General features: G+C 46.1%; 1 long non-coding RNA gene across 7 annotated transcripts in view; it reads left to right on the forward strand.

Annotated features, from left to right (window-relative positions):
• The window catches only part of LOC106508915 (uncharacterized), a 70,752-nt gene extending 49,285 nt beyond the window's left edge, over window positions 1-21,467 (forward strand). For 3 of the 7 annotated variants that reach the window (XR_014806995.1, XR_001306053.3, XR_001306052.3), the window contains 2 exons: window positions 16,055-16,263; window positions 16,536-19,833. This is a non-coding gene — a long non-coding RNA (uncharacterized LOC106508915). Of the gene's footprint in view, window positions 1-4,585; window positions 5,677-16,054; window positions 16,264-16,535; window positions 19,834-21,297 lie in introns of those variants that run through there. The other 4 variants (XR_014806992.1, XR_014806993.1, XR_014806996.1 and 1 more) reach the window with 4 other exon arrangements.
• The last annotated feature ends 515 nt before the right edge of the window (window positions 21,468-21,982 follow it).

Consider the following 21,982-nt stretch of genomic DNA (forward strand, 5'->3'; position numbering starts at 1 on the left):
AGAGCACATATTCGTTCTCAATGCTTCCTGCCTCTTGCTGGGATGGTGGACATTTCCAGAGAATTGCTGTGCCAAAATTCTACAAGTCTGGTCTTTAAACCTGTTTTCCAAGCCTGCCCTCCAGTTGTTTGTGGAGAAACATGCCTTTCATGGTAAATGGAAACATATCCAGTGTCAAGTTCCATGCTCTTAACTCTAAAATTAGAAAGTCCTGGGTGGGAGGAGGGCAGTGGGTGTAGGAATGACGGTAGTTACTCAGAAACTGAATTAGATGGGACTTTACAGATTTTGTAATACGGGTTTTGTTTTATTTTTCTCACGAAAAGCAGGGGGGTTTTACAAGAAGAGCAAAGAAGAGGGTGGCGTGCGGGGTGTGCTTCCAGAAAGAGGGTGAGACGAGAGCTGTGGTCCTTGGTTTAGAGTTTATATCAAAACAGGAAGACCCAGAGTTCCCTGGTGGCTCAGCCGGCTAAGGATCCTGCGTCATCACTGCCCAAATAACCCCAGGCAGCCCCACTCCCTCCTGGCCCCAGTTCCTTTCACCCCATAAATACTCTAGTCCTCTATTTTTGTCATTTTTACTTCTAAAAGCAAAGCGGATGGGCAATGGATGGATAGATAGGTGTGTGTGTGTGTTTGTGTGTGTTCTGGTGCGTTTATCTTTGGGAAAATTCTGAAAACTTGCAGTTCTACCTCCAAACGTTCCCTGCAAATCAATGTCTTTCTATCTTTTATTTTTTTTGGTCTTTTTGCGTTTTCTTGAGCCACTCCCACGGCATATGGAGGTTCCCAGGCTAGAGGGCTAATTGGAGCTGTAGCACCGGCCTACGCCAGAGCCACAGCAACGCAAGATCCAAGCCAGGTCTGCAACCTACACCATAGCTCACAGCAAGGCTGGATCCTTAACCCCCTGAGCAAGGCCAGGGATTGAACCCGCAACCTCATGGTTCCTAGTCAGATTCGTTAACCACTGCGCCACGACGGGAACTCCAATGTCTTTCTATCTTATTCTTCCCAATGGATTTGTCCCCAGGACACTGGGGTGTCCTGACCTTTCTGTATTTCAGGGCAAGACCATGGCAATGTGTGTCCCATCTTCTGTGTTTCTGAGTGTCCTGGCTGCCAGAGCCATGGAGCTGGGATGGGAGAGAGGAAGGGGTGTGTGTGCAGGCACGTTCTCCTCCTGCTGGGGCAAGAATGTGGTCCCCTTTCCTTTTGGCTCCCTCAGAAGTGGGGGAAGTAGGTAGTCCAGCTCCTTGCTCTGGATCCAGGTAATGGGAGCAGTTTTGTTCTGCCAATCAAAGCAAAGTTTTGCCGGTCTAGGCCTGTTTCTATGTTTACTTCGTCCTTCGTTTAGGACTTAGGTCATTGTACCTAAATGTTCACTCTTCTCTGCGTGTCCACCATGGTCATTTAGCCTCAGGAGAAAAGGGACTGGGCTTTATTTATCTCAGTCTGTCTTCAGGCTTGATACAGCTTCTGGTCTGTAATGAGGTTTCAACAAACATGTGAACCGGCCAATTCTTTTTAGCCCACAGTCACTGACACCTACCACATGTAAGAACCTCCCAGGCCTGGGAGGGAGGGGGCCTCACAGGTGGGTTGGGCACCTGCACCTTGCAAAGTGACAGGGGGGGAAAGGAAGGGGGTGAAGACACACTCCTGAGTCTCTAAGTCCAACCGAGTGCTTGGCACGTTGCAGGATATTCTTGTTGGTTAAGTTCGCGTGCTTTAAATGCAGGCATACTCATTTCTGAGTGGTGTTTTGGGCTCCCAGCTTCCATAGTTCTAAAATCAGCCAGAGAATGGAGTTCCTGTCATGGCTCAGGGGTAATGAACCTGACTAGTATCTGTGAGGACACAGGTTCGATCCCTGGCCTCGCTCAGTGGGTTAAGGATCCAGCTTTGCTGTGAGCTGTGGTGTAAGTAGCAGACTTGGCTTGGATCCCTTGCTGCTGTGGCTGTGGGAACCCCTGGGAACCTCCATATGCTGCGGGTGTGGCCCTAAAAAGACAAAAAAATGAAAATAAAGTCCATCAGAGCATTCTGGAAGCCGCCCTTTGGTGAGGCCCTTCTGTCTCCGGTCTTCACAGGGGCTTTGATTTCGATCTAACAAATGGCTCCCTCCCTGGCCCAGAGTCTGTGACACCTCTTCCCTATTTCCCACAGCCCACAGCTCTCGAGGTGGAAGGCTTCTAATGAGCAGCCTGGCGCAGGGATTAGTGGTTGTAGTAAAAGAGCGGAAACTCATCTCAGGTAGAGCATGGGCTTTGTTCTGGAAAACTCCATCGCTACTGTTGGTCTTTTGAGCAAAGGGCTCCAAGGACAAGAATTGCAGCCTGGCCTGCCATGCAAAAGCATGAGAAGAGTGGGGTGAAGGGGCGAGAGCCACGTTTCTGCTCACTAAATAAAATATCGAAAAGGCCGGCAGGGTTCTGTGGTGGCTAGCTGGTGGCAGAGGTGATGGGCAGAGACAGGGGAGAACCTGGGGCCTGGTTTTGAGCTTCCAGAGGAGTAGGGAAAGCCTGGACAGAGTTTGCTGCTTTGTTTTAAACATTTGAGATAATGTTGCCAAAGGTTGAAATCCATACCTCTTAGCTGAAGTTATTGCAGGGTTCTTCATTGATCTGACATGAAAACGTGGTGTAAAGAAAACTCCCTTAGATAGTTTGGAAACGTGACACCACAGGGAGGTCCCAGGGGAGCCCCAGTGGGGCACCTGCCTCTGGGCCCTGCCCCCTCCCCAGGTCTCTATTTTAATGCCATTCGTGTCCAAGGAGGGTACACGGGAGGCATCTTTTGTGCCCGGGTCTGGGCTGGAGCTGGGGAGCTGGGGAAAAGGATGGCAGTGAGACTCTTGCCCAGACTGGCCCCAAAACTTGGCCTCAGAACAGTGAGGCCTTGTGAGAAACTAGAGAAAGCTTCCTGCTCACCATACGTACCAGGCAGGAGCACAGGAAAATAGGCAGTTTCAGAGGCATCCCAGATCCCCTGAGCTTTGTAATTCCTTTGCTCCCAATAGTTTGCCTCTTTTACTTCCAGAATCAACTCTGAGTCCTTATCACATGCTCAAACCTCCCAAGGCGCAGCCCAGCCTCCCCCCACAGCCCCATCTGCTGCCGCACGTCTGTACCAGGCACAGAGGAGTTGGAGATTCCCTGCAGGTGCCAGGCAGGTCCAGGCTCCAGGCCTGTGTTCCTCCTGTCCCCTCTCTGCCCACTTCTCTCTGTCAAAGCCCAGTTCACCCTTCAGGGCTCCTTTGCCCTGATGCTGTGTGAATGAGGTCTTCCCCGGCCATTCCCCTAGAGGTAATTGCTCCCTCATGAGCATTTTCAAAGTGTGTAGGCTGTATTACAGTTATCAGATGATGCTGGCTGTTATTTCACTGCCTATGTGTGTCACGGAACGCTGTCTATACCCATGGATTAGAAGCTGAATGGGGGCAGCCACGTAGGTCACTCAACCATGGATCCCCCTCAGGGTCCAGTATCATGTCCAATTTGGAGGTCTGAGGGGCTTAGAAATGGCTGGGGATAATAAATGATAATGGCAAAGAAGCTCTACGGCCTCAAGACGAACAGGGGTCTGGACAGGGATGGGGCTGCAAACAACAGATGCCTAGGGTCTGGCAAAGATTATGAGAAAGCTTGACTGTATGCCTGGTCTTTCCCCAAAGACCCCCAGACCCGGACACCTTATATGCAGCTAAAAGGCAAAGGCAAAGCTCATGGAATGCAAGAGGGCATGAAATGGACTATTTATTTATTTTTTAATTTTTGTCTTTTTAGGACCACACTCGTGGCATATGGAGGTTCCCATGCTAGCGGTTGAATCGGAGCTGTAGCTGCCGGCCTACACTACAGCCACAGCAATGCAAGATCTGAGCTGTGTCTGCAAACTATACCACAGCTCATGGCAACACTGGATCCTTAACCCACTGAGCAAGGCCAGGGATTGAACACACAACCTTATGGATACTAAGCGGGTTCGTTTCTGCTGTGCCACAACAGGAGCTCCCATCTTTTTGTTTTATGTAATGTGATGATGATATTCATTTTTGCATATGGCACCTAGTAAAAGGTTTTTCTGGCAAAAAGCTACCATCATTCATATTTCATGTGAACCTCCAGCCCCTTGCAGCCTTTTTGACTCTTATAGTCTCCCTCTTTTTCTCAAACCAAAGAGTTCTTTGCTCTTTACCCAACAATTTAGGCCTTGTTCTCATGTTTCACTTGGGATGTTGAAAATGCTCTCGGGAAACAGTGCTACCATTCAGAAATTCCAAATATATCCGGGAGCCTTTATTATTCTTCAAGGTTACAGGAATTTTCCTTGGAAACTTTTTGAATTTGAGTAGAATTTTTGCTTTTCACATCTCCCCTCGCTTTTAAAAGGAGTTTCGGGAAATCGAAGTCACCGAACTGATATTTACTTGTTTATTTATTTTGCCACATTTTAGCCTGTCTAAATATGCTTTGTCCTTAAAAAGCAAAGATTCATTTCAGTCCTCCCACCCCCACCCCTCAAATTTCCTTTTAAAAATGAACTGGGCAAGATTTCACAGTGTGTCATTTGTTACCTTCAGCATTAAGCTGGTATTGACATTAAAAGAGGCAGCCAACGGAACATAAAAAAGACATCTTTTGGCATCTCTTTTAACAATCTGAAACAAAACCTCGAAAGCCGTTCCACCTTCTGGTCCCAACTTTGTAAATCAGGCCCCTGAATCTGCCACATTTCAGGAACTCTTTCGTCTTGATGCCGAGACGCTTCTCCAAAGGGAATGAACTACACTGGGTGTTGCCAGTGGAAACAAAAGCTTGCCCATCTGAAGCACGGAGGGCAGGATGCTGCTGGCCTCGCTTTTTGCCCAGCATTTTGGAGCAGAGAATGACAGACAGCCTTGGCGAGGCAGCCTCTCACATACGGCAAGCGTGTTGGCTGCTGAGCCGTTTCTGTATCCCGGCAATCTGTCCTGTCCAGGACCAGCACAAGCTGTGGACCCCGCCTGGAGCCTGATTCTGCAAACAGACACCTGGGCTGCAACTGGGGAACCAGGAAGAGGGACCTTGTGGGGCTCTTCCCCGGGATGAGAGCACTGTGTGGCCCTGCGGGCCCTCCTGGGGCAGAGTTGGAGGAACCTCTAAAGGAGACACAAAAAGAGAGAGATGGCTCTCCTAGCACTGCCCTGCAGCTAAAAGGGACACCTGGCGGGCCCCGAAATGTTCCATATGCTTTTGAAGATTTGGGTTTGATCAGGTTTGGTGGGATGCTCACAGATTTGGGATCCCAGGGCCTGCGGTCATCACACACCCTCCTTTAGGAGCTGAGAGGCCTCAGGAAAGTCACTTAATCTCTCTGGGCCTGTAAAATGTGAAGAATAATATCTGCTTCTCTTTCCTCTGGGTTGCTGTGAAAAGCAGGGGAGTTGATGGTTAGGTAACCATTTGATAACCTGCAAAATGCCCCTAAACAGAGGTGGTGGCATCATGACTGTCTGGGGCTCCGTGCCAAGAGTCCTTACTCTGAGAAGGTGCCCTGACCTCCAGACGGCTAGCTTTTGACGTATGTTTACCCAGACGTTTGGCTTCACGGATGTTTTTCTGCGTCACCTGGGACCTTGGCCAGATCCTCCCCCGCACATCACATTGATGCCTCTGCTACCCCCTCTGGAAGGTGAGTCTGCTCCCTAACTCTACCTGTCTCCAGGAGACCAATCAGAACACATCAATTCATTCACTGAACTGATTGAGGCTCGACTCTGTACCCTAAGGTAGAATCATGAATAAAAGGAAACTCCAGCTCTAGGAGGAGAGACGGACAAGGGATCACTTGGTTCTGGGCAGTGCAATTAGGTTACAAGAGAAAACTGGGCATGAGGCCATGCAGGTGGCCGTGAGCCCAGCCCTTAAAGAGCAGGGCAGGAAGGAACCATCTTACCAGCATAATTTCGTAGCTGCCTCTACAAAAGAACGTGTGCTGTGCTCATCTAGGAAAAGATGGTGGAAGCGGGAAGCATTCAGCCTTCTTGCACAGGGTTGGTCCCTGCAACATGCATAGACCCAGGAGAGAGAGCTTGCCACACTTCTTACCCAGTTCCTAGACCTACTGTTTGGGGAGTGTCCTGAGTGGCGTGGCATGGAGATGTCCTGTACCAAACATAGGTGATGTCACACCCAGCGCTTTGTGCCCGCTGAAAATATTTCTTATTGGGGCCAAAGGAACACTTCGCGTCACAGTGTTTGATAAGGTGATGAGTGATCCAGCCATCACAGCACATGAGAGAGGAGTCAGCAGTGCAAGAGGTCAGCCTTCCCTGACTCACTGGTGACTTTTCCCCACCACACCCTGAAGCCCATGGAGAGGTCCCATCCCATCCTCCACCTACAGCTGAGGGGAGGATATCAGCTGGATGCAGGTAGGGTGAGTAGAGCACTGGACAGGTGGCCGAAGTGTCAACTAAATTATGCAGAAATGATTTCATTCATTCATTCTTCCACTAAAACTAGTTTATCAAATGGGCTATATTTGGTGGGATATAACCAGGGAATTGCTTCTCTTTCTCTCTCTCTCCCTCTCTCCCTCTCTCCCTCTCTCTCTCTCTCTCTCACACACACACACACACACACCACCCACTGCTTTTCCAAACTGCTGTCAAATCTTCTTTCACTGGTCAACAACTCAGGCAGATCCCAGGACCATACAGTCCCTTTAAGGTATTATACATTTGCAACAGTTCCCTGCCAAATTCAAAGCTATTTCCTCTTCCCTCAGCTCAGGTTTTTTGCTCAAAAAGATTGCACAGTCTTTTATTGTTGCCTTGTCTCTGGCCTTTCACTAGCTGCTTCTGACACGAAGGTAAAGTGAGAACAGGAAGAAGAAGGAAAGAAGCAAAAGTGTCTTTTTAGGAGTTCCCGTCGTGGCGCAGTGGTTAACAAATCCGATTAGGAACCATGAGGTTGCGGGTTCGGTCCCTGGACTTGCTCAGTGGGTTAACGATCCGGCGTTGCCGTGAGCCGTGGTGTAGGTTGCAGATGCGGCTCGGATCCAGCGTTGCTGTGGCTCTGGCATAGGCCAGTGTCTACAGCTCCGATTCAATCCCTAGCCTGGGAACCTCCATATGCCGCGGGAGCGGCCCAAAGAAATAGCAAAAAGACAAAAAAAAAAAAAAAAATGTCTTTTTGGTTGGCTGTGGTACAGCCACTGTGTCCTCTGAATGCAGGGGTTCAGGTACTGGTTCTTTCTCTTAGAAGGCATTTTAGTGGGTCCTGTGGACCTTCCCCCCCTGCACCCTTCCCCCTAGGGACTGTGCCCTGCAGTCCCTGGCCATGGGATGGTGCCCTCTCTGGCTGACTCCTAGGACTCCCCTTGAGCTCCAGAGCCAATGGGGGTATCCCACATGGCCATCTAATGTCTGCTTTACCTCTCCATGGCAGTCAAAGCCCTTGGCTGCTCCTAGCAAGAAGAACCTAGCCCAGTTGCCATCCTCAGGGTCCACATGGTCCCCAGAAAAATTTTCGCCTATTGGAGTTCCTGTTGTGGCTCAGTGGGTTAAGAACCCAATTAGTATCCATGGGGATATGGGTTTGCTCCTTGGCCTCACTCAGTGGTTGAGGATCTGGTGGTGTTGTGGCTGTGGTGTAGGCTGGCAGCTGCAGCTCCGATTCGATCCCTAGCCTGGGAACTTCCATCTGCCGCAGGTGCAGCCCTAAAAAGCAAAAAGAAGAAAGAAATTTTCACCTGTGGTGTCAAGACCCTGTGATGAAGCAAGCATCCACCCAGAAGGGAGATTATTTTTTTTTTTTTGCTTTTTAGGGCCACACCCGTGGCATATGGAAGTTCCCAGGCTAAGGGTCAAACTGGAGCTACAGCTGCCAGCCTATGCCACAGCCACAGCAATGCCAGATCCGAGCCGCTTCTGCCACTTACACCACAGTTCATGGCAATGCCAGATCCTTAACCCACTGAGCGAGGCCAGGTATCTAATCTGCAACCTCATGGTTCCTAGTTGGATTCATTTCTGCTGTGCCACGACGGGAACTCCACCAGAGGGGAGATTTTATCTTTGCTCCTGGCTGATACCCCCACTCTCTGAATGGTCCTCTTAGAACCATCCTCACTGGGCTCAAGGACTGGGGAAGCACACCCTCCCTTCCTCTAGTGGGAAGAAAAGGAAAATAAATACATGCATGATACCTCTTACTACGACTCCTTTACAGTTGGTCTAAAATTGTATCTATGAATCTATATCATCTATAACTCTGGTTTGGCCAACTCCCAACAAGTCTTACATCAATGGAAGCTGCATCTCTCTTTGGAACATGGGGCCACTTGTTACCCAGATCAGCTTTGGGCATCAGCAGAAGTTCGCCAACAACAGAAAGATTCCAATTTAACTTTCTGTTTTGCACTAATTCATTCATCCACAGTCTTTATTCAGCAACACTCATTCCGTGTGTACCATGCACCCAGGACTATGCCCATGGGTACCCAATGAGGAGCAAAACTTGCCTGGCCCTGCTCCCGCCTGGGTGTACCAGGTGGACCCACCAATTCTGGCCTCTTGCCGCCTTTCCATAACATTTACATTTGCTCAATCCAAATCCTATCAACTGGAATTCTGTTATTCAGCACTGGTACATGATGTCTCCAAAGACAGTTGTAACTTCACATTTGTAATAATGGTCACAACTGCTGTAAGATCCTAAAGGACCTTTAGAGTCCTCACTGATAACTCCACTATCAGAATTGTTTTAGTGTTGAGTATGTTTCGCTGATCTCCGATTCTTTAGCAAGTACAGACTTAGTTATGTTTTTTGTTTTTCCCATGATAACTAGTTTACAGTGTTCTGTCAATTTTCTACGGTACAGCAAGGTGACCCAGTCACACATACATGTGTACATTCTTTTTTCTGACATTATCATGTTCCTCCATAAGTGACCAGATATAGTTCCCAGTGCTACACAGCAGGATCTCATTGCTTATCCACTCCAAAGGCAATAGTCTGCATCTATGAACCCCAGATTCCCAATCCATCCCACTCCCTCCCCCACCCCCTTGGCAACCACAAGTCTGTTCTCCATGTCCATGAGTTTATGTTTCTATTTTAATCCTAGACATAGGCTCTAAGATAGAGACAGTCCCCTATAATCAGAATATTTGCTAAATTGTAACATCCCATTATTTGACCAGACTGCATTCAGGACGTTTTCCTGTCTGTTTATAGAGTACTTCCTAATTCCTTGAAGGGTGCATATGTACATGTAAATTTTCTTTTTTGCGTGTGTATTTTCTTTTATTAGATTGAATTTTCCTGGTATTTTTGCTTTTATCCAAATAATAAAAGTGCCCACTTTCCTGGTTTAAATGAATAAACTCATTGAAATATTTAAGTTGATTTTCTTTAAAAATGTAAAGTTATGTGTTTTTAGAACTTGGCTCCTGTTCTTGGCACTGCCAATCAAAAACATTCAACTCAGAATGTCTGCCTTGTTCCTGAAGTTGGATTCTGTGTGTTTTGATTTTTGTGGGAGGTTTTTTTTTTTTTTTTTCATCTCATTAAACCTCAGCAGAGATGAAAAGTTTTGATCTTGTGCAGGAAAAAAAACACCAGAGAGTCTTTATTGTTGCCAACTATTACATTTAAAAAGCCTTGCATTCTAACCCTAGTTCCCTGATGTAATATATAAATCTTGTTAACCTTATAAATCTGATTTTTCAAGAGCAAAAAAAGTCTCCTTTCTTTCTTTATTATATCTAATTTGCATACTAGCACATAGTCCAAGTCTTGGCAGATAGTAATATCTTAAAGGGCACTGAAGTATAAGAATAACTACGTACTTGCAGATGTGTTATGAAATAAACCCCATTAGTCACTTTATATTTGAAAGGCAGAAAAATAGGCACCTAGCAATAGCATGCATCACTCAGGATTAGAGAAAAGCCATTTTACGTCCAGGGGATAGTACTTCTTATTTTGGGGGCTGTCAGGCTAGCACATTTAATTACCCAGAAGACTATCACAAGGAATCTGGCATATGGAAATTCCCAGGCTAGGGGTCGAATTGGAGCCGCAGCTGCTGGCCTATGCCACCACCACAGCAACATGGGATCTGAGCTGTATCTGCAACCTATGCTGCAGCTAGCGGGCAACACAGGATCCTTAACCCACTGAGCGATGTCAGGGATCGAACCCACATTCTCACTGACCCTATGCTGGGTTCTTAACCCACCGAGCCACAACAAGAACTCTGATTTGTATGGGGTTTTTTGTTTGTTTGTTTGTTGTCTTTTTAGAGTCACACGTGCAGCATATGGAAGTTCCTAGGCTAAGGGTTGACTATGAGCTGTAGCCAACCGCCAATGCCAGATCTCACGGCAACACCAGATCCTTAACCCACTGAGTGGGGCCAGGGATCGAATCCGTGTCCTCATGGATATTTGTCAGGTTCATTACTGCTGAGCCACAGTGGAAACTCCTGAATTGTACGTCTTAAACGGTGAATTGTATGGTATCTGAATTTATATCTCAGTAAATCTGTTTTTTAAAAATTTGTTATCCGTGAGCTGTGTGTGTGTTTGCGCACATGCCAGCACGTGCACATATATATGCAAGCACGGACACAGGCTAGCAGGAGAGATCACCAGCTTCTGAATCAATCTACTTTGGGTGGAAACACCAGAGTGAGGACTAGACAGAGGTAGGGAGGAGAAATGTAACTTGTCTGTCCTTTGTTTACAGGTGCTCTAGAGATGGGGAGGAAGATATAAAGTATGACGGATGCTAAAATCATATCCTAATAGTACAGTCTTCACATGCTTTTATTTATTTATTTATTTTTGTGTTTTTTGCCTTTTCTAGGGTCGCTCCCGCAGCATATGAAGGTTCCCAGTCTAGGTGTATAATCGGAGCTGTAGCCGCCGGCCTACACCAGAGCCACAGCTACGCGGATCTGAGCCACATCTGCAACCTACACCACAGCTCACAGCAACACCGGATGGTTAACACACTGAGCAATGTCAAGGATTGAACCCACAACCTCATGGTTCCCAGTCGGATTTGTTAACTACTGCGCCATGACGGGAACTCCAGGTTTTGCGTACTTTTAAAGATGAAGGATTCTTTGCTTTCCCTACATAGTTTGTTTTCAGGGGCATGGCCAGCTCGGCCTGCAGAGACTGGTGAAGGTGTGGCAACTAATGACAGAGCCAGGATTCCTATGTTCCGATGAAATACCTGGCTGTGCTTAAGAACGCAGTGCATCTCTCTTGATTATGCCTTGGAGCTAGGGTTCCTGGAGGCACACCTTCAAGGTCAAGGGGGTGTGGTGGAGGGATGCTGGGTCTAGGTCAAAGGCTGCCGCCCTGCTTGGCCTTGGACAGTCAGTTGTTGCCTGGGCTTCTTTTTTTCTTTTCTTTTTTTTTTTTTTTTTTTTTTTTTTTTTAGGGATACACCTGCAGCATATGGCAGTTCCCAGGCTAGGGGTCTAATCAGAGCTACAGCTGCCAGCCTACACCACAGCCATAGCAATGCCAGATCCGAGCTACATCTGCGACCTACACCACAGCTCACGGCAACACCAGGTGCTTAACCCACTGAGCGAGGCCAGGGATCGAACCCGCAACCTCATGGTTCCTAGTCAGATTTGTTTCCACTGAGCCAAGATGGGACTCTGCATTGCCTGGGCTTCTTTGGCCATAAAAAGCCCATGATGATCTCTCCCATGCCTTCTCCCCAGAGCATGAGAAACAAGATTACAAGTGAGTGTAAACTGTGAATCATCGCTTTCCTGGAAGTTATTCTGGATGCACATAATAGCAACTCAATAAATAAGCCAAACAAGAGAAGGCACTGGATACTGGATACTGGGAAAACTCCCAGAAACCACAGGCAGGGAATGAGTCTTGCTCCAGATCTGGGGTCTGGAGAGCTGGGATGGACCACAGGCAGCTCACTCCTGGGTATCCACTTGTCTTGACTCTCCTCTCTTCTCTGCACATTGGCCTCTGCTGGTCTGGCTTGTGGGGCCAAATAGGGTCGCCCTAGAGCATCTGTGATTACACGGCTTCCATTCAAGCCACGAGCCCAGCCTTTTCTATCGGGTCCTCAGTCACATTGGGTCAACCTGGATTAGGGGTCCACTCCTGTTCAGATGAGCTGTGAGTGTGGGCAGGGGTCATACAGATAAACTTGGCCATCCTTCGTCCATCCCTCTTGGAATGAGCTGGGCAGGTACCAGGAGAGCTGCCTCTACAAACACTATGGCAACATCTAGTGGTCTGATTACAATAGTCAGTGGATGAATGAGATTCGATTTTAAGAACCTCCTCTCCTAGCACCCCCCATCTCTGCTGTCTGTGGCGGGACCTGTCCTGTGAGCTCTGTGGAGGCTGGTCCTGGCTGGAGGCCCATCAGTGAGTGAGGCTGGGTCTGTGGGGTGCCTCAGGAGCCCTGAAACCTCGCTGCTGCACCTCTGACATGGAGACCGGGCTGTTCTGCTTATGCCCGGGGTCCATGTCGCATTTCTCACAAAATGTCTTACAAATGAGAGCAGGTGCAGGTGACAGGAACCCATTTCAAGCTCACTTCAACCAGAAAGGAGGTTACTCTAAGGCTGCTTTTCTGGATCCCTCTGTCCTTACCCCCTGCTGCCCTTTGAGCCACTCTGCTGTTTCCGGGCCCTCCACCCAGAAACAGACACAGGGAGGGACTGATCTGCCTCCCCAGAAGGGACAGTGGGGAAGATGCTGGATGAAAGGCAGCTGGTTTCTTTTTCTTCTTTTTCCTTCCTTGCCTGTGGTCTGCAATTACCCGCTCCCCTCGTGGCCTGTGGAGCTGTGAGAGGGTGAGCAGGTGTTGAGAGGAACTTTGTTCTTTTTGAGTCAGTCTCATTACATGGAAAAGGTCCAGCTCTCTCCGGGGAGCTGGCAGCGCCTCCAAGGCCAGGCCACTGGGCAAGGCTCCCAGGAGCAGTGCTAGCCTGTTTGGCGTCGGGAGATGCTGGGCCAGGCCTGCTGGCCTCTGCCCCCGTGTGCAGGCTGCTCCTCACACAGATGTATGGATAATTGGATGCCTTGGATAGACCATGTAGTATAAAGGAGCCTCTCCACCAGGCTTGTAGAAAAGAAAAAGAACACCTCCAAGCTGAGGACACTTCTGTCCCCTTGGGTCTGTGCCATCCTCTATCTCCCTACCATCCTCCTTTGCTGTGGGACATGGGGAGCCAGTGACTCACCTCTGGCCAGTAAGCCGGCTCCGTGCACTGTGGAAGATGCTCAGGGTGGGACGGGCAAGGGGCAGAGGGAGGGGAGGTGTGCAGGGGACCAGGCCCCTTCCTTGCCCGGAATCTAAGTGGGCAAACCCATTGCAGGCCCCTGTGGGACTTGAGCCTTAAGAATTAACCTACAGGGGAGCTCCTGTTGTGACTCAGTGGGGTAAGAACCAACATGGTGTCTGTGAGGTTGTGGGTTCGATCCCTGGCCTGGCTCAGTGGGTTGAGGAGACAGTGTTGCTGCAGACTGTGGTGTTTGTCGCAGATGCGGCTCAGATCCAGCATTGCTGTAGCCGTGGTGCTGGCCTCAGCTACAGTTCTGATTTGATCCCTAGCCTGGGAACGTCCATATGTTGCAGGTGTGGCCCTAAAAAAAAAAAAAAGAGCCCATAAGAAGCCACCAAGGTAAACAAGTACATGATTATATTCGCGGCTAGTTACTTAATAATAACGGGCATCTGCTCCCAGCAAGGTTCTAAATAGCTTATGTTTGTCAGTTCATTTAATCTTCACATGCTATGAGGTAGACACTTAGATCAGTCCCATTTTACACATGAGGAAATTGAGGCACAGACTGGTTAAATACCTTGCCCGATTTCACCCAGGGAATAAGTGGCAGGGCCAACATTTGAACCCAGACAGCCTGCCTCCAGTGCCTCCCACGTTATCAGCCTCTTTTTATGCAAATTAAACCTGGAGGACAGGGCAGATCAGCCTTTGTTCTTGTCTGCTGGGATAATTTAAATGATGCTACTAGAGAGAAGAAATATTTTTAAAGTCTAACCATTGGAAAGCAAGTTTTAGCAACAGAAAGTTTCATGACCCATCCAAAGCTCAGAGGTCGGTTTGCAATTCTGCTAAAGTCCCACAAGAGTAAAACTGGCTGATCTCTCTGCCATTAGAGAGGAGCCATGACCTTGATGTGCAGGGGAAGGGAGGGCTGGTTATTATTTAAGCAGGTGACTGATGGGGGTGCTAGAAAGTGAACAAAAGTGAGAATTATTGCACCACAGCTCACCCTGACGTTTATTGTGATTTAAAAATCTGTGAACATATGGTAACTGCTGGAAGCATGGAATAGCAGTTGGAAACATGTAGACCTAAGGGATAAACCAGATACTCTTTTCTTTTTTTTTTTTTTTTTTTTTGTCTTTTTAAGGCCACACCCATGGCATATGGAGATTCTCAGGCTAAGGTTTGAATTAGAGCTACAGCTGCTGGCCTACATCACAGCCACAGCAATGCCAGATCTGAGCTGCGTCTGCGACCTACACCACAGCTCACGGCAACACCAGATCCTTAACCCACTGAGCGAGGCCAGGGATCGAAGCTGCATCCTCATGAATGCTAGTCAGATTCGTTTCCGCTGAGCCACGATGGGAACTCCTTTTTTTTCTAAACATGATATATATATATTTTTTTATTGAGGTATAGTTGATTTACAATATTATATTAGCTTTAGGTGAAGATTCAATAGTTTTACAGATTATTCTCCATTTAAAGTTATTATAAAATATTGACTCTAGGAGTTCCCGTCATGGCGTAGTGGTTAATGAATCCGGCTAGGAACCATGAGGTTGTGGGTTCGATCCCTGGCCTCACTCAGTGGGTTAAGGATCTGGCATTGCCATGAGCTGTGGTGTAGGTTGCAGATGCGGCTTGGATTCCGTGTTGCTGTGGCTCTGGTGTAGGCCAGTGGCTCCAGCTCCGATTAAACTCCTAGCCTGGGAACCTCCATATGCTGCCAGAGGGGCCGTAGAAAAGGCAAAAAGACCAAAAAAAAAAAAAAAAGTATATATACACACACACACACACACATATATACACACACACATATATATACACATATATATATAGGCTCTATTCTCTGTGCTATATAATATATCCTTCTAGTTTATTTATTTTATGTGTAGTAGTCTATCTCTTAATCCCCTGTCCCCATTTGGCCCCTCCCTTTTCCCTCTCCCTACTGGTAACCACTGGTTAGTTCTCTACTCTGGGAGCCTGTTTTGTTATATTTATTCATTCGTTTTATTTTTCAGATTCCACATATAAGTGATAACGTATAGTATTTGTCTTTCTCTTGCACTACTTCTTCACTTTGCATTTCCTTTTCCCACAACCCATTTTCACTACCAAATCTAAAGAAAGTTCAGGACAAGATATCTCCTTTTTGGAGATTGTCATCTCTGGGACACTGGGACTCAGGTTCCATCTGGCCTGGCCCAGTGGGTTAAGGATCTGGCGTTGCCATGGCTGTCGGCTTAGGTCGCAACTATGTCTCTGATGTGATCCCTGGCCTGGGAACTCCATGTGCCATCGGGTGGCCACAAAAGCGGGGGAGGAAAGCTATCTCCTTTTCTTCAATCCATGCCCAAACATCAGTGTGAGAGTTTCTCCTCGCCTGTAAAAGAAGTATCTTGGGAGTTTCCATCATGGCTCAGCGGAAACGAATCTGACTAGGAACTATGAGGTCGCAGGTTCGATGTGTGGCCTCGCTCAGTGGGTTAAGGATCCAGCGTTGCCATGAGCTGTGGTGTAGGTCACAGAGGCGGCTTGGATCCCGAGTTGCTGTGGCTGTGCCAGCTACAGCTCTGATTTTATCCCTTGCCTGGGAACCTCCATATGCTGCAGGTGCGGCCCTAAAAAGCCAAAAGCCAAAAGCCAAAAGCCAAAAAAAAAAAAAAAGTTAGCATCTTGGTCTTGGTTCTTGGCTATGCATTTCTATCATGCCCTTTCCCAGTTTGGGCTGGATCTTAAATTCCCCTTCTTTGTTTTACAGGGCTGGCTGGAAAGCTGCAGACGGGTGGTGATGTCCACTCCCTCCCTCGGTGCCTGGTGCTGACTCTACTTAGCCTCTGTCTTAGTCTGTTTAAGCTGCTGTAACAAAAGTATCACAGACTAGGTGACTTATAGACAACAGAAATTTGTTTCACATAGTTTTGGAGGCCAGGAAGTCCAAGATCAAGGTGCTGGCAGATTCACTGTCTGGTGAGGGCCCGCTTCCTGGTTCATAGATGGCTGTGTCTTCTTGCTGTGTCCTCACGTGGCAGAGGCCTGAGGGAGCTGCCTTGGGTCTTTTTTATGAGGGCACCAGTGCCATTCATAACCTGATCACTCCTAAGGCCCACCTTGGTGCTGGGGGTGGGGGGATAGGTTTCAACACATGAATTTTGGTGAGGGATGGGGGGGCACAAATATTCAGCCTACGACAGCCTCTCTGACTGTCCAGTTTACTTATTTTGTCTCTCTCTTCCAAACAGTAAGATCCTGGAGGATGTGAACTATGTTTTCTTCATCCCCTGCCTGTCTCACTCCATCAGCAAGTGGTGCTGTTGCCTGCTGTGCCCAAGTTAATGAATAACTCCATCAAGGAGTGAAGGAATGAATCCTCCATCAAGGAATGAATGCTATTGCAGCAACATGGACACAACTAGAGATTCTCATGAAGGAATGAATCCTCCATTTAACCAGGAATGCGTCCTCCGCTTTTCAGAGATTCCTCTTCTTTCCTAACCCAGTTGCCTTGGGAACTAGGGGAACTGACTTCCCCTCCTTTCCAAGTGAGAGAGGTCTGGAGTCAGTCTCATGAGTAACCGGAGGCTCCCCCGGACACCTGCTCTTTCACATAACAAGCTCTCCCAGAAAAACCAGTCCAGACAGCAACTCCTAGCTAAACACATCTCTCTAGAAAGCCCCATGAGGAGGGTGCTAGTTTCCTATGTAATCTCCTCCTTCTCTTTTAGCAGCAGAGACACAGTGTTTTTCCAGGTGGCGTGTATCTGGTAAAAATCTATGATGCCCTGCCTCTCTTGGAGAAGATGAAGGCAGAAATTGTTGGATAGAATTTCTGGATAAGATTTTTTGCCTTTTCATCCTACCTGCCTTCTGCTGTTTGGAATGGCTGGAGCTGCAATAGCCAGATTAAGGCCAGACATACACACAAAAAGACTAAAAGAATCACAGAGATTCAGCCCTGATTTTCTTAAAAAAAAATTTTTTTATTATTATAGTTGATGTACAATGTGCTGTCCACTTCTGCTCACAATGACCCAACCATATACATATATATATATATATATATATATATATATATATATATATACACACACACACACATACACTCTTTTCTCATATTATCTTCCATCATATTCTATCACAATTGGATATAGTTCCCTGTTCTTTATAGTAGGACCCCATTGCTTATACATTTTAAATGTAATAGTTTGCATCTACTAACCCCAGACTCCCAGTCCATCCCACTCCCTCGGCCCTTTGGCAACCATAAATTTGCTCTATGTCTGTAAGTCTATTTCAATTCTGTAGGTAGGTTCATCTGTGTCATGTTTTAGATTCCACATGTAAGTGATATCATATGGTATTTGTCTTTCTCTGACTTCGCTTCGTATGAGAACATCCATGTTGCTGCAAATAGCATGATTTTGTTCTTTTTTTATGGTTAAGTAGTATTCTATTGTCTATATGTGTTGCATCTTAATCCATTCATCTGTCGATGGACATTTAGGTTGTTTCCATGTCTTGGCTATTGTGAATAGCACTGCAATGAACATAGGGGTGCATGTATCTTTTTCAATGAAAGTTTTGTCTGGATATATGCCCAGGAGTGGGATTGCTGGATCATATGGTAGTTCTATATTTAGTTTTCTGAGGAACCTACATACTGTTCTCCATAGTGGCTGAACCAATTTACATTCCCACTGACAGTGTAGGAGGGTTCCCTTTTCTCCACACCCTCTCCAGCATTTGTTATTTGTAGACTTATTAATGATGGCTATTTTGACTGGTGTGAGGTGGTACCTCACTGTAGTTTTGATTTGCATTTCTCTTTTAATTAATGGTGTTGAGGATTTTTTCATGTGCCTGTTGGCCATCTGTATGTCTTCTTTGGTGAAATGTCTACTTAGGTCTTCTGCCCATTTATTTTTTGTTTTGTTTTGTTCTGCTTTTTAGAGCTGCACCTATGGCATATGGAAGTTCTTAGGCTAGAGGTCGAATTGGAGCCACAGCTGCTGGCCTGCGCCACAGCCACAGCAATGCAGGATCGGAGCCACATCTGTGATCTACACCACAGCTCATGGCAACGATGGATGCTTAACCCACAGAGTAAGGCCAGGGGTCGAACCTGTGTCCTCATGAGTACTAGTCAGATTTGTTTCCACTCAGCCACGAGGGGAACTCCCTTCTGCCCATTTTTTTGATTGGGTAGTTTGGTGTTTTTTTTTGCTGTTGAGTTGTATGAGTTGTTTGTATGTTTTAGAGATTAAGCCCTTGTCAATTGTATCATTTGCAGCTATTTTCTCCAATTCTGTAAGTTGTCTTTTTTTTTTTTTAATTATTTCCTTTGCTGTGTAAAAGCTTATCAATTTGATTAGGTCCTATTTGTTTATTTTTGTTTTTATTTCTATTGCCTTGGGAGACTGACCTAAGAAAACATTTGTAGAGTTGATATCAGAGAGTGTTTTGCCTATGTTCTCTTCTAGGAGTTTTATGTTTAAGTCTTTAAGCCATTTTGAGTTTATTTTTGTGCATGGTGTGAGGGTGTCTTCTAAATTCATTGATTTACATGCAGCTGTCCAGTTTTTCCAGCACCACTTGCTGAAGAGACTGTCTTTTTCACAATTTATATTCTTGCGTCCTTTGTCAAAGATTAATTGATCATAGGTGTCTGGGTTTATTTCTGGGCTATTTTGTTCCATTGATTCATATGTCTGTTTTGTTACCAGTACCACACTGTCTTGATTACTGTAGCTTTGTAATATTGTCTGAAGTCTGGGAGAAGTTTGCCTCCTCCTTGTTTTTTTTCCTCAGGATTGCTGTGGCAATTCTGGGTCTATTATGGTTCCATATAAATTTTTGGATTGTTTGTTGTAGTTCTGTGAAAAATGTCATGAGTAATTTGATAGGGATTGCAATAAATCTGTAGATTTCTTTGGATAGTATGGCCATTAATACCATTTATATCATAAATGATATTAATTCTTCCTATGTAGGAGCATGGAATATCTTTCCATTTCTTTGAATCCTCTGTAATTTCCTTGATTAATGCTTTGTAGTTCTCAGTCTTTTACCTCTTTGGTCAGGTTTATTCCCAGGTAATTAATTTTGGGGGGTGTGATTTTAAAAGGTATTGCATTTTTATATTCCTTTCCTAATATTTCATTGTTAATATACAGAAATGCAACCAATTTCTGAATGTTAATTTTGTATCCTGCTACTTTGCTGAATTCATTGATCAGTTTGAGTAGTATTTGTGTAGAGTCCTTAGGGTTTTCTGTATACTGTATCATGTCATCTGCATACAGTAACAATTTTACCTCTTCTTTGCCAATTCGGATACATTTTATTTCTTTTGTTTGTCTGACTCCTGTGGCAAGAACTTCCAATACTATGTTGAATAAAAGTGGTGTTCCAGATTTTAGTGGGAAAGCTTTCAGCTTTTCTCTGTTGAGTATTGGCTGTGGGTTTGTCATAAATAGCTTTTATTATGTTAAGGTATGTTCCCTCTATACCTACTTTAATAAAATTTTTATCATGAATGCATGTTGGATTTTGTCAAATGCTTTTTATGCATCTATTGAGATGATCATGTGGTTTTTTACTTTTGTTAATGTGGTGTATGACATTGATTGATTTGCTTATGTTGAACCATTCTTGTGAACTTGGGATGAATCCCACTTGGTCACAGTGTGTGATCTTTTTTACGTGTTGTTAGATTTGGTTGGCTAAAATTTTGTTGAGAATTTTTGCATCTATTTCATCAAAGGTATTTGTCTATAATTTTCTTTTAGGGGAGTATCTTTGTCTGGTTTTGGTATTAGGGTGATGGTGGCTTCATAGAATGTCTTTGGGAGTGTTTGTTTTTTCCTCAACCTTTTAGAAAAATTTAAGAAGGATGGGTATAAGCTCTTATTTGTATGTTTGGTAGAATTTGCCTATGAAGCCATCTGGTCCTGGACTTTAGTTTGTAGGGAGTGTTTTATGACATATTCAATTTAATTTCTAGTAGTGGGTCTGTTCAAATGATCTATGTCTTCTTTCAGCCCTGATTTTCTTGATTTTAATTGACTCTCGAGCCACTAAACCAATGCCAGTAATTACCCACACCTGCATTGCTCATGACCTAAAAAAATTATGTGTTCAAGCCACTGTAGTCAGTTCTATTATTAGCCACTGAAAGCAATTCCTAATTGATACAATGAATCAGAGAGAGGGTATTTCAATGACTGCTCAAAGGCCTTAGGTATAGGAAACTGAGCTCTTACAAAGCCACAGTTCTCAGAAATTCTTCCTTTGCTGACAAGCTCTAGCACCAGTCTTCTCTGAGTTAAATGAGATCCTTTTTGGGGTTCCCAAATTTAACTTCTTCAGTGAAAGTGAAACATGAAAGCCACAAGCCTCCCTTCCTAGAAGCAGTTTTCGGAAAGCAAGTTGTCAGCACCCTTTGACATGTGGTCACCTGCAAAAGCGTTGCTGATACCATGTCCCCGTGAGCTACATGTTGAAGTTCCCCAACATCTGGCAGCTGAGCTGCTACTGGCTTTTTTAAGCACAAGTAAAACCCAGCATTCAAATGTTCCCAATTTAGCTACTTAAGCCTGATGTTGGGTGCCTCTACCTTGGCCCACAGCTGCCAGCAATTCAAAATCTTATAGAGTCATTTTAATTTTTTTTTTTCTTTTTTTGAGTCTGTGTATTCTCCTCATTCCTGGTGGTGGTGAAGTCATACTGGAGGAATTTTTACAGGGGCAGACGTTGTTGTGTCTGACCAGTGATAAGTGTCCAAAAGGTTTCCCTGGGGCTGGGGCTGTCCTTAGAAGAGAACAGAAAAAGCTGCCTCAAAGCTGGAAACCCTGTGTCCAGTTAACTCCTTATAAAGAGCCCAGTCCTCTCTGCAGCCAGCCCCTCCTCTGCAGGAGCCAATTATAAATGGTGGTGGTGCCATAGAGGCAGTGGCGGTGGTAGGAGCACCGGACCCTGTCTTATTTCTCCTTCACACCTGGGCAGGGTGAGAAGCTGGTTTGCTGGGAGGCAGAACTCTGGAACTCATGGACGCCATCCTCAAGGGCCAACCATCCCGTCTTGGGGATCCCTTCATCCACTGTGGAAACTGCCCAGGACCTGGGGGCTCCCAGCCCTCCCTCTCCCTCTACGTTCCTTCTCCCGATGGGCTCCAGGTGAGTGCCACGTTCTGCCAGGAAGGTGTGGAGTCTGGGTATCAGCACCGGAAGGGGCTCCAGAGACTACCTCACTTCACTTTCTGATTCGACGTACGGGGGAAACGGCAGAGAGAGGAGTTGTCTCGGATCACATCACTCATTAGTGGCCTGGCTTTAGGTCGGGCCCCTAGGCCAGCATGTTTGGCGCAGTAATAGATGAGAGCCAGCTTTTACCTAGTGTTTTCTGTGTGCGAGGACCTGTTGTAAGGTATGTCTGGTGGTGTGTGTATACACATAGAGAGAGGTATGATCTTTGCCATTTTATGCATAAAGAATCTAAAGCACAGAGAGGTTAAGTAACTTGCCCGGAGTCGCAGCTAGTAAGTGGCAGAATGAGGATTTGAACTCAGGCAGTCAGTCGGCTCTGCTCTTGACCGCAGCACTTCTCCTGGCCTGCTTGTGCCCAGTGTTTATTCGCTTCTGTTCCTTGGCCAGAGGATTCTTAACTTATTATCTTAACCCCGGAGAAACAT

This window comes from Sus scrofa, chromosome 1, assembly GCF_054392235.1.
Source record: "Sus scrofa isolate SSC_HxYL_T2T_F1_AM1 chromosome 1, Sscrofa_HxYL_maternal_Yorkshire_Landrace_v2.0, whole genome shotgun sequence".
Taxonomy (NCBI): Eukaryota; Metazoa; Chordata; class Mammalia; order Artiodactyla; family Suidae; genus Sus; species Sus scrofa.